This window comes from Sinocyclocheilus anshuiensis, unplaced genomic scaffold, assembly GCF_001515605.1.
Source record: "Sinocyclocheilus anshuiensis isolate Anshui unplaced genomic scaffold, SAMN03320099.WGS_v1.1 scaffold955, whole genome shotgun sequence".
NCBI classification, from domain to species: domain Eukaryota; kingdom Metazoa; phylum Chordata; class Actinopteri; order Cypriniformes; family Cyprinidae; genus Sinocyclocheilus; species Sinocyclocheilus anshuiensis.
The window spans coordinates 72,966-86,059 of record NW_015546094.1 but is presented as its reverse complement, the minus strand read 5'-3'; positions in this window follow the sequence as shown (position 1 = coordinate 86,059).

The following is a 13,094-nucleotide window of genomic DNA, read 5'->3' as shown; positions in this document are numbered from 1 at the left end:
TGTACTTCTAATTAGTGACCGTTGTTTTGTTTTGATCTCTCCGCTGCGTTTCCGTGTGCGTCACTTCTGGGCGGCGCATGCGCAAAGCCGACCTCCATGCGTCATCAGCCCGGAACTGCTTCCGTGTACAACAGTGAGCGCAAGCTACATTAAAGTGATTATTCCGTTTTGAATATGGCTATTTTTCTTACAAAAACGAATCGATTCGCTACAGGAGGCCTTTGTTCACCCCCCAGAGCCGTGTGAGACACGTTTTTTTTCATGGATGGGCACTTTTTATTTAACTTGTTTTGGACTGATGCATGCAACACCCGCTGAGTGCCATGAAACAGCTTGAAAGATCAAAGACAATTTTTAATATAACTCCGACTGGATTCGTCTGAAAGAAGAAAGTCATATACACCTAGGATGACTTGAGGGTGAGTAATTTATGGGCTAATTTTTTAATTTTGGGCTCTCTATTCCTTAGTAAAAGTTTGTCTCAGCAGCTTTGTGAATTGGTTTGAAGAGAAAACGCTTAGCTAAAAATCTTTTACTGCTATTTAGGAGAACTCTTAAATAGGAAAAAGGTTTTGTGAATACGGGCCCTGGTCAAAGATTTTTAATATTTGAAACAAGTCTCTTCTGCTCACCAAGGCTGCAGTAATAGTAATATTGAAAAACATTATTTTGATTAAAATTACATTTTAAAATCGAATTGATTGCTGTGATCAAAGCTGAAATTTCAGCATCATTACGCCAGTATTTCGGTGTCACATGATCCTTCAGAAATCATTCTTAAATGTTGATTTGCTGCTCTGTTATGATTATTGGTGCTTAATCATTAATATTGGTTCTTATCAATATTGAACACATTTTTTTCTGCTTCATATTTTTGTGGAAATCATGATACATTTTATTTTTCAGGATTCTTTGTTTAGGATTCTTTGAAAAGTCAAACCGAATCACGGGAATAAATTATATTTTAAAATGTATTCACATAAAAAAAACAGTTATTATAAATTGAAATAATATTTCACAATATTACTGTTTTTATTGTATTTTTGATTTAAAAAAATGCAACCTTGGTGAGCATAAGAGATTTCTTTCAGAAACAATCTTTAAAAATGATTCCATACTTTGACCGGTTATATGTTTTAAATTAACCATTCAATTTGATGATGCAATGATGATAATCTTGGATATGTAAGAAAATCTACATTTTTTAAACTGATACTTCTATGTCAGTTCTTACTTACTGAAATCAGCAAATGTGTGATATCTGCCTCCTTAAATTGCTTTTATCCAACTAAAGAAGGGGCAATTTTTTCCTAATCTTATAAAATGTTTGTGTTATCTTTCATATTGAAATTCTTAAATTTCATTAATGATTTTGCATCATGATAGCATATAACTCAACTGTATACACATTCAGATCATTCGTGGTTCATTTGCTTTCCTCACCTCCTTGATTAACTATAAAAATTGCTGATCCAGTCCTTCCTGTTTCAGGATCTTTCGACCCATCTGTATAAATCTGAATATAGTCTCTGTATTTATCATCCCCATATCTGTAGTATTCAGCTACATGGTCTATACTATTATTTATTGTTTTGATTTGATGTAATTCAAAATCAACTTCCATGGTTTCAGTCTTCCATACTGGAAAGTCAGGCCATACAATAGTTGGGCAGAACTCTTTTTCGCTCACCCCCAAATCTCTAGCTGCCTCATCTCCTATATCCATCCAAAACTAAACTTTGGCGGCCGTTCCTTTTCCCAGCTAGCTTGCAGTACTCTCTTAGTAGGATGTCCATCTCTATGTCCCTTTAGATTAATCCAAGAATTTACCAGCAATTGTTTATGTCGAATGTCCAGTGGCATTTCTCCTGCTTCCACTTGAAGTTCACATACTGGTGATGTTTTTACTGCTCCTAAGCATAGTCTCAATGCTTTAGCCTGTATTATATCAAGTCTCGCAAGTCCAGATTTGGCTGCTGATCCATATACCACACTCCCATAATCTATTCTTGACCTTATTAAACTTACACATATACATTTCTATGTAATTTACATTCTCTGCTCTTAGTTTTACTCCTACATGTCCCAGTCCGCCGCTGTCTAAACATCCAGCATTACGGCAATTTCGCACCGACCGGAGGCGATTACCAAACTGGTTTTGCGTGTGTATCACACCAATGTACATATTTTGCGACAACAAATTAAACTAATTATGAAGGCGCTACATTCAAAATAAAGTGTTAACAGTTTTCTGCCAAACCATCTAAAAATGTTTAATGCCTGAAGAAATAAATTTAATGACTTTTAATGCTTTTTAATGCCCCGCGGAAACCCTGTTACAGCAAACTCCCTGTTACAACACCACTTGTTGTAATGTTTTTACTTCCCCTATCTCCAGAACTCTAGTCTTGCTTCCTCATCGAATCTATTTCCTGTTTACATATTTTTAAAAGGTTTTTAAGAGAATTCTCTTAGTTTAGTGCATTTGTTTTTGGTTGTGTACTTAGATCGGTTTGCTCTTTGAGATTGCTCAACTGAGTTTTGGCATTGAACTTAAACGCTGAGTTTTTAGGAGTGGCTTGCGAAACAGGAATTTCAGGATAGTGATTTTTACAAGGTTTAGCAAAACTAGAGAGCGAGAACTTGCATTATTTTTGCAGTCTTTGGTTCCATAACCTCGACCAACAATGAAATGGGGCTAATTATTACTACTGATATTCTTCCGTTTTGTGTGGAATCTCTGAACTGCAACCAAAGACAGTGAAGTCTGGTAAGAAACAGTGTGCATGTGATTTGCAATAAGCTTGCTATGCAGGTATATTTTGATGGTAAAATGGTGATCATACTGATTGGCAATGTCTATGAAAGTTTAGCCCTACATTTTTGCCATTTATCATACTGTATTTCAACCAATGAGACGGTAGTAAACTAGTAAAATGTTATTGCCTGATCACTTTTTCCAAATGCTGGGTACTTGGTCATTTATATTTATTTTACAGACTATACTTACAGTGTTGCCTCACTGATGAATCAGTTTTGATGGCAAAGGAGGACATATCTGTAAATGTAGTTATATTATACAAAAAGTCAGTACATGCATTTGCAAAATCTTTCTCTAATATCACCACATACTATATCCCTACCACCATTTCCTGAAGGTATATTTGCTGTACACTCTAAAGAAAACTCCAACTACTCCAACACTGGACTAAACGTTTTAGGTTATTTCATTTCAGTGTTGCAAAAGTAACAGGATTTAGTAACATGATTCAGATTTAAAGGTAATGACGTTTAATACCTCTAAATGGCAGGGTTGTGCTAAAAACTGGATTGTTGGTGGAATTTGTGCCTGATAAAAGAGACAGAATTGGATGCCACTGTTATCGTATTTATACATATTTGTTGTATAGTTTTGTTAATGTGGAGAACAAAAAGCAAAGCGATACAAAGTGAAAAAGTACTCACAACAACATGTGAGGTCATTGGTGTATATCTACAAGAGAATCAAAAAGCATTAATTTGTACAGTATATGCAATCCTTAAAATAAAGAGCAGTAAATCTGTTCTGAAAAGATGAATAATTGTTATTGAACTCACTGGACAAGAGACGTGGAATCTGACTGAAGTTGGACAGTAAGACACACTGATTCCCTGACGAGTTACTTTTTTGAAGGGATGAGAAAAGTGAGTTGAATTTCCATCCAGAATTGCTGTGAATTGCTAGTGGAGAATTGTGTGACATTCAGTAAACACGGTGAAACTTTCACACATTGAACATTTAGCTTCTTTTCACTAATGCCTACAAGACAAGGCAAAACAATTTTTGAACAATCAGTGACAAATAATCAGAAAAACACAGAAAATTGGTGCATATTAAACTAGTGATATAATCTAGATCAAATCTAGATGGCAGTTATATTAAGGCACATTTTGGATGTACTGCATAATAACATGAAATCTTTTGTCAACCTGATGTTTTAGTGGCCTTTTTAAGAAAACTAACAGATGAACACATGGGCGCCACTACATGCAGTGATAGTGACCTCTTGTGGTTAACTTTGTTTAAAACACAACATGTAAATAAAGATGAGTTTCCTTATGGACTTTTAGTCTTATCATGGGGATTACTATCCTATCCATTCTCATAAAAAAAAAAAAAAAAAAGTTTAGAAAATGAGTTTTGAGAGAAAATAAAATTAAAAAGACCACGAAGTGCCTTTCCATAGTACCCTAAGTGGTGACATTTAATTTATCTATTAATTATTCATTAGACTTACAGTAGGTTAAAATGAAATTAAATGAGAATGGCCTGTCAGAGGGGAAGTGGTTTTGATATTTACGTCAATGGTCCACTCCGCATCACACGTAGGGTTTTGCATGTTCACGGCTACAGCGTTGGGCAGCTCAAAGTCATAGGATGAATCTTCTCTCCGAATCCCAACACACGCTTCACCTGTGCGGCGAAATTCATCAAATTAATTAAATCTGTCTGTCGTAATCCCAGCATTAAAACGGGGTTTGGAGTTTAGCATCAACTACTCTATGGCTACTTTAAAAAAACGACAGGTTACCTATGCATACTCGGACTGAGCTAACCTCATATCATATTTGTCTGACAAAATGCAAGTAAACTATATTTTGGAATGAACTCCTTTTAACACAAGTACATTTTTATAAGGTACGTATGAGAACTTGAATAACTCAAATAGCTCATCAACAGCCTATACGCCTATTTTCGTTCTTCAGCATCACTTATCGTTGCACATCATCATAATAGTTATAAAATGAATTTTCGTTAACTATTAAAATGGGAAATCTTACCTTCGGGTGACTTTCCCTCGATGAGAGAAAAGCACGAGAACAAATAAGCAAGAAACAATAGCGCGGTATCCATGATGATGCTGTATATGAGAGGCTGCGGCTGAATGAGCGCAATGTATAAACCAGTCTCATACTCTCCTAGTAAGTAACTTAAAGCCAAAGTTGTCTTTGGTAACGCCCAGTGATGGGAAGTCCGGCTCTTTTCAAAGATTCGGCTCTTTTGGATCGGCTCCCTTAGAAGAGCCGGCTCTTACGGCTCCCAAATGGCTCTTCATTTAGTATCACACGGAGTCTTCTATTTTAGCCCAATTTAGCAATTGTGAATGGTTTGTGTGTTGGTAAGCAATTTATAGCCTTATTTTTATGCATTTTTCGTTACAAAAAATACAGTTACTATTATTTAACATTTTAATAAAACTTTAATTGAACAATTGAACACAGAACCACAGCAACTTGGTTCACAATGGCAGTGAACGGACTTTTTAAGATTGTATAGTTTTGATTGTTTCGTTTTTTGTAATATGTCTAACTTGATTCTGGGGACCTTTGTCACAGATTGCACAATAAATGCACCTGCAATGGGACTTTAGTGGACTGGTTACTTTTTACCCCGGCCGCAAAGGCTATTCCGGACATATGGTCCAGGACTTGGCCTAATGGTTAGAGAGTCGGACTCGTAACCCAGTGTGTGCAGTTAGGATGGGTTAAATGCAGAGCACTAATTCCTAGTATGGGTAACCATACTTGGCCACATGTCACGTCACTCACTCACTCACTCACTCAACCACAGCAAACAAATCAAATAAATATAGGCAAAAGTCTTGACATAAGGACACTTTAGTCTTTAGTGCAGGTTGGCATTCAGAAATGTCAGATGCCTCAGCTTGGGTGTGCTGATGCAATTTCTCCTCTCTGTGATTATTTGTCCTATTTTTGAGAAGACTCTCTCTGAGGGAACCAATGTTGCAACAATGCAGTGTCTTCCTACCTTAATCTAATCCCGGATCCCCCACCTCTCTCTGTCGCTCTGTGTACCTGTCCTTTAACACTACACTCGCTATCTTCGGAGCGTGTGTCCCCCTTCCTTCTTTCACATAATAGTATGATCCTATAGTCTATCCTCCCATCTGATTAGCCGCATGTGTATTTTTATTTATTTTTTGTAACGAACAACCATTCACAATTGCTAAATTGGGCTAAAATAGAAGGCCCCGGCTAAAGATTCGGCTCTCCCCGACGGGAGTCGGCTCTTCTCGTTCGATACAAAGAATCGGATCTTAGAGCCGGCTCGTTCGCGAACGACACATGACATGACATCAAAATATGGCTGGGCATCGCCATGCATCTCGAACAAGCATACTGCTTTATAAAAAATTAGGAGGCCCATTTCAAACAAACAGTTGGAACTATTTACAAATACATTCTATCTTGCATTGAGTTTTTGCCTAATAACAATGGTTCTTTATCTTTTTATCGTCACTCTCATTTTGTCAGGAGAAAAGATGATCTGAACAGATATGGAAGTTGTGGCATTAGCCTACTTTACTCTGGCATTACATGGCTTGCCCACCCACATCCCTCTAATCCCGTTATACATTGTATAAAATCTTTTAATAAAACGAAACATTTTCTTATGAACTTATGTGATTTCTTTCGATAAAATACATGGAATAGAGTCGTATATGGGTAACAGAGAAATTATAGCTACAATTAGCTTCAAGCTACACATGACAATTAATGAGTGTTGTAAAGGCTCCTTTAAGAGAGAGCGTTTATTCTGAAATTGTACGTCATCATCCGGTTGAGTAGTCTCGTGAGTTGAGCCGCTGCTGTTGTTGAACGCTGAATGGATGTTACTTCCTGTTTATTTCTGATAATTCCTGCAGATAAAGTTATTTTGAGGTGTTAGTCATTGACCTACAAGTAAACCCGTTTGCTTTATTTTTGTGTCTATGGAGATCGGTATTGAGTTATTTATAACTGCGTCACACACACACGTCCAGACATGCCCACAGCCGTTGTTTCTGTTAGTTTAGCTTAATGATGCTGTTATATATGTGATTATTTCTTCTTTATTGAGATGTATATCACTGTTTTGGTTTTCAATGATACCTTTATGGCGTGATTTGACATTTCGAGCTGTTCATGATGCCAAACGAGCGATCACTGTGATGTGCCGCGATTATATACATATATGGACATATATAATGTACAATGTGATACCTTTTTTCCCTTCTTGGATTGTATATTTCACAAAACCATGTTACTGATGAGGATTTAGTATGCTTTGGCTGTCTTTATTTACCAATGAATGTTATAATTGTATATGCCTTGTTATTGTTAGTTATTCATTATCCTTGATCGTATTTCTTGTGTTCCAGACTAATGCGTCTACTGCCTGTCATTGATAATCTCCTATCAATACATTCCCTAAACCTGATCACCGGTGTCCTCATCCTTATATAATTATTGTGCTCTAACCAGCACCCAGGGGGTTCACTCATCCCAGTCTGAATCAGATCCTGACAGTCAAAAGTCTCTCCAACAATGAGATTAATAAATGTTTTACTTAAACGTAACTATCAATTACCACTGAGTGTTTAATCACTTCTGACTGTGATCAAATGTGGATTTTGATCAAATGATGAGGCAGAAATATACTGTTAGTAACATTTTAGAAGAATTTTATGGGAAAAATATGCAGTTACAACTTCTGTGGGGCATGAACGAAAAGTAATGTAACTAGTGTAACTAATTACTGTTGCCAGAAAGTAATAAGTAATAATATTACTTTTGAAATGAGTAACTAGTAACGAGTAATAAATTAAATTTGTTTTGAGTAACTTGCCCAACACTGGTTATAAATATAAATATAAAAAACAAGATCTCATACAGGGATGTTTTTACAGGAACATATGGGGGCCCCTTTTTAAATATTTAAAAGACCACTAGTACTAGACGGTGTCAAATAATGTTTATTTTTCCTGCAAATATAAAAAAACAAAACATGGTTACTACCATGGTTACTATAGTTAAACCATGGCAAGCACAAATTAAGCATTGTTTTGCTACACTAACCATAGTTTAACCATGGTATTTGTAGTAAAACTGTGGTTAAATGGTAATCAAAATGCCGAAAAAACTTTTACTATAAAAAAACCATGGTTAATTTTCGTAAGGGCTGGTTTTTCATTGTTTGTATGTATATATTCCCTGAAAAACAGTTATGGACATATGTGACTGCTGTGTGAAGTTAAAATAAGTTACGCAATGCACATCTCCATTCTGCTGTGTTGCTTCTCATGTTCTAAATACAAGCAAGAGAGCACGCTCTGTGTGAATAACCCCATAGAACAGTGTACACACACCTTTCTCAGCTCAGCAGAAACCTGAACTGTTGAATGATGGAAACTCTCAAAAGGTTTGCAGTGCAAGGGTGCCGTAGTTTTCCAGTGACTTGGGATTCAATTATCCAACAAATTAAATGAAATACATTACAGAATGACACGCATGGACTATATTCACATACTAAAGATAAAAAAGTTTAAGATTTAAAAAAAGAAACAGACCTGTCAGTCACAAAAACATCTTTTGTTGTTCTCTGTGATGCTGAAGAGACTTTTTGATGATCAAAGAAATAAATATACTACAAGAACCATGGGCCAAGATATTTCTTTTACTAATATATTATTTGTTCTGAGGAGGTAATAGCAGTAAAAGTTGCCAATGACCAACATTTTTCATATTACATTTGAATATTTTGAAATCCAGCATTTGATCATGAGACGCAACTAAAAGACATGTTTTCTCATGTTATAATTTTCCAGTCTTGGCTGACCCATTGCCAACATATGCAAGGACTCCCAACTGATCTCAATTTGTCCTCTCACACAATGGAACATCAGGTACCTCACTAAAAAGGAATATCTGGAGCATATGTCAGCCGATTTAGAATGAACTTTTCCACGACATTCTAATTCATTGAGATGCACCTGTATGGTATTGCTTATGGGCACTGAAAGATGGAGAAATGTGCTTCAGACTGATCTGGCGTGAATGGCTGGTGACAAAGTGCACAACAAGATAACTAACTGGTCTTGGTCACTTTACATGTCAGTAAGATGGCCTCTTTTGAGTAGGCTGTCATTGGTCAATCAAAGGACTGGCTGCACAAGGACCTTAATCATGCTGCGGGAAAGGTTAATTTATGATTATTTATTCAGCTCTTTTATCAAACATGGGATTGCCTTAGACAACAACACCTGATCAAACCTGATCAAAATCTGTTTTAACGAGTCACATTTGTTCTTATCATTGGTTGTGAAATACAGCACTGCTGAGTTAAAGTAAATATTTATTTAATTTATATAAATTATTTGTAGTTATTTATCAAATGTATCATTTTATTTGATAGCAAGTTCATTAAAACAAAACATTAGGAAGTGTCAATATAATCGGTGTGCTTCTGGCATCTGTGGGAGGAAGGAAACTGGTATCAGTACACTATGAACTCTATTTCAGTTCAAAAGATGACAATTTTCACATTTGCTAAGTGATGTTAAAGAAAAACAGCTTGTTTCTTAGTCTCACCTTTTTCATGTCAACACCTGGTTGTGTCAAAATCAGCCGCTACGGTTGTTGTGACACTCCAGCAGTTAGTCACTGACTTAGCTGGCTGGGTATGAGTAGGTGCATCATTTCTACTGTCAGCGAAATCTTTTCAACTACCTTTTCAAAACACTTTGAAAATAAAACCAATAGGCAGAACCCAGCAGTCTGGGATGGATGGATGGATAGATAGATAGATAGATAGATAGAGATACTGCTCATACTGCTTGTTACTACATCATGATAATATTACTCATTCACACACAGACACACTCAGAATTACACTCATTATTATGCCATAATGTATTGCCTTAATTGTTGTTTACACACAAGGAATTTCGTCTTGGTGTGTCAGGTATTTTGTCAATAATTAGATATTCCAAAGTAATCAGTGAGATGTTAGCCTTGTGGTATATTTTCAATATTGTGATTTGCTCTGTCACTATCCCTAGGGCTAACACATGATTCCTCAAATTGGTCTGCAGGGAACTGTAATTTGGTATAATGTAACTACTTTGGATTTACAAAACTCTAATGAATTACAAAAGCAGATTATAAGAAAGGTAAATATAAACATCAATAGAAGCCAGATGTATAAACACCCTTCTCTAACATAACTTGCTGTTAAGTCTATGAAAAAAAACGGCACATCCTTGGTCATGTTTAAGGCTGCTGGAAAGTACCTTCCTCTGGCAGGGGGAAGGTAACAAGACAGAGAAGGTTTAGAAAGTTTATGGCACGTCTAATCTCCTGCTAAAATATCTTAACATCTTGGGAAACAGACATACAATCACAAAACAGTCATACTATACGTCTTTTGTCATTCTGTCACACTTATCTGTATTAGACCTCTGGAAAACAAGGCAGGGACATTTAGGCAATGGTTTGTTAGTTGCTATTGGATGCATTTAACAATACTGTATTGTAACATATGCTGAGGTATTGAGCAAGCACTATTCTCACTGTGAATCACTGATCAAAAGCAAGGGATTCATGTCATTCAAAATGTAATTTAATTTAATTACATTTTTTTTTTTTCAAGAATCTTTCATTGGTTCTTTGGAGAACCAACGATTGTTTTCTAGCACTTATCTGAGCTGTGAAATCGATTGTTACAGATTTCTATTCTCTTAACTAGGCTGGATTAAAACATTATAAACATTCACATCTCCTCCACTGTAGTCTAATACTGTTCACTGATGTTTAATTTCCAGGAATGCAGCTGGTGTTTAGGGTTGGACTTGGAACCATGCCAGCTGTTTCAGTAATGTTGTATAACACAACTGCAAACCTGTACACACAAAAAGTGAAGAAAACATCTATAGTTTTTTTTTTCTGAACTGTGGATTACTATGCTGTTTGGATGAAGAAAACTGTAGCCTGTACTTGTCTGAAAATGGACACCAGCTTGGTAAGACATATTTAATATTTGACTTGACAAACATTGGTGTATCCAAGTATTCAACATCCTGCTACTCTACGTCTGTGTATTCTTAACAGGTCAGCATAAATATTCATTATTAAAAATATATAATTTTTAAGTTCATATAGTAAACACTTGCAGGATTCACTGTAAATAATTATGGCCCCTTTCACAAAACTTGACATTGTAGGTGAATGGTTTTTAATATTTTATGTTGCTCAGACTACAGTAAATGACCAAAAATATTCATTTATTGTTTGTTTATTTGTTATGTGACTATGTTATTACACCTGTACAAATCACATCATATGAAGTTTCCCAGCTTCTGTTGCTTTTCTAGATGATATGCAGATCATGTGTACGGAAAATTATTTGTCACTCCTAGGTATGGACCATCATTGCTGTTCACCATCAGGTTCACTAGTTACTATAAATAGTGCATATCCTGCCTGAACAGAGACAGAGGATGTATGTAGAGTGTTAATGAACTGCTTGGTTGCACATAATGTTCTCAAGATCTCTAATGGCACTTCCTGTCTTCCTCTATGACTCACGTTTAGGACCCAGCTATTATATGAACGAAAATACTGAGGAAAATATCTTCATTTTTGTTCCACAGAAAAAAAGTCATACAAGGTTGGAACAACACAAAAGACCTTTATTTTAGCTATATGATTTTAGGAGCAGTGCCAAGTACTCAGGTCCCCTCAGGGTATTGTTGTGGCTATGCCATATACTGTACAAAGTTTCCTTTCAATGCGCAAAACCATTGCCAAGATAATAGCCTCACTTACATTTTGCTTAGAACTTAGAAAATGAAGATGCACTCACTAAGGGCTCTGGGTAAATGTAATGAATATGTAGGTCAACACCAGCATACACAAAGTTGAGCGGGTTTCCTCTGGTGAATTGTTTGCTTGTTAGAAATGTAGTATGTGGAGAAAGCGTGGCTGATGCAGGTGGCAGTCAGTTCTGAATGTCAGGGTCATTACAGTTCACTGAAGTCAGCATCGTTTCTTGCTCTGGTGGTATGTGAGGTGATCTTAGTGGCACATGATTGGCTACACTGCAGTTGGTCAACATTTAATTCTCTAATATGGCACCCACTGTAACCTCTAAGATAAGCTGAAAAATCTTGTGCAATGGGAATTCCCAGCACTCGTATATAGTGTAGTAACGTTTGTCTATTGCTGTTGTGACAAAAAAATATGATATCTGTTTCAGTATTGAAGGCCTGTCATATTCCTTGCTATATTAAGCATGCATGCAGAGTCACGTGAATAGTTCTAAGTCACTAAAATGATCAACAAAAACTTTTACAATAAGTTGATCTTTTGTTGCTGCTGGTAACATGTAAACAGAAATATTTCCCAGCATTCTGATCATCTGATCAACAGTTTCCCGGCAAAAACATCTGTGTAGATTCCTAAAGGTTGTGAAATAACTAGCCAGTGAAACTGGAACTGGTTCTTGTCATTTAAGTGTACAATATACATCTGGCCATGAACCATGGGTGTGTTGAATATACCATCCTGTTTAATGACATGAAATGAAACTATATTAATACATGTTGCACGTTTTGTGATGTAAATGTAACTTCTAAATATTTTGTTTGCAATTTTGCATTTGAGATCAAATTCACTATTTAGATATGATCGACACCGAGAGTTTTGTGTTGACAGGGCTGAAACCCTTAAAGACCACTTCAATGGCAGACAGACCCACCATGTGTGTATATGTGAGCACAGCTGTCAGTCAGATGACATAATGACTTACAGTCTTTGTCAGTGTTAAGGGTTAGTGATCGGTCAACACTTTCACAGTGCAGCTCTCATCCTCTCATCTGCTGTTTATTTAAAAATGATCTAAAGTGTAGAAACATAAATCAGGCACACACTTGAAATGTTTTTTTTTTTTTTGTATTTTATTAAAAGAAATCCCCATAAATATTTTGCACCTAGACAGAAGGGGTTCTTAAAAGGGCTTAAAGTGCTTAAAAGGAAGTAGCCATTACAATGATTATAGTGATTCTGTCCAATATAATAGCTAAGCAAATATTAAACATCATTCATGACACGTTGATACAAATATAATCAAACCTAGCAGTGCCCACTTCCTTTACCACAAAGTAACAGTGGACACTGTATGAATATAAATCAATGGCTACAGTACAGTGAGGAAAGAACTTTATCAGCAGATAGCATAGACCATAATGAGCATTTAGAGTCAAACCCCCCCCCCC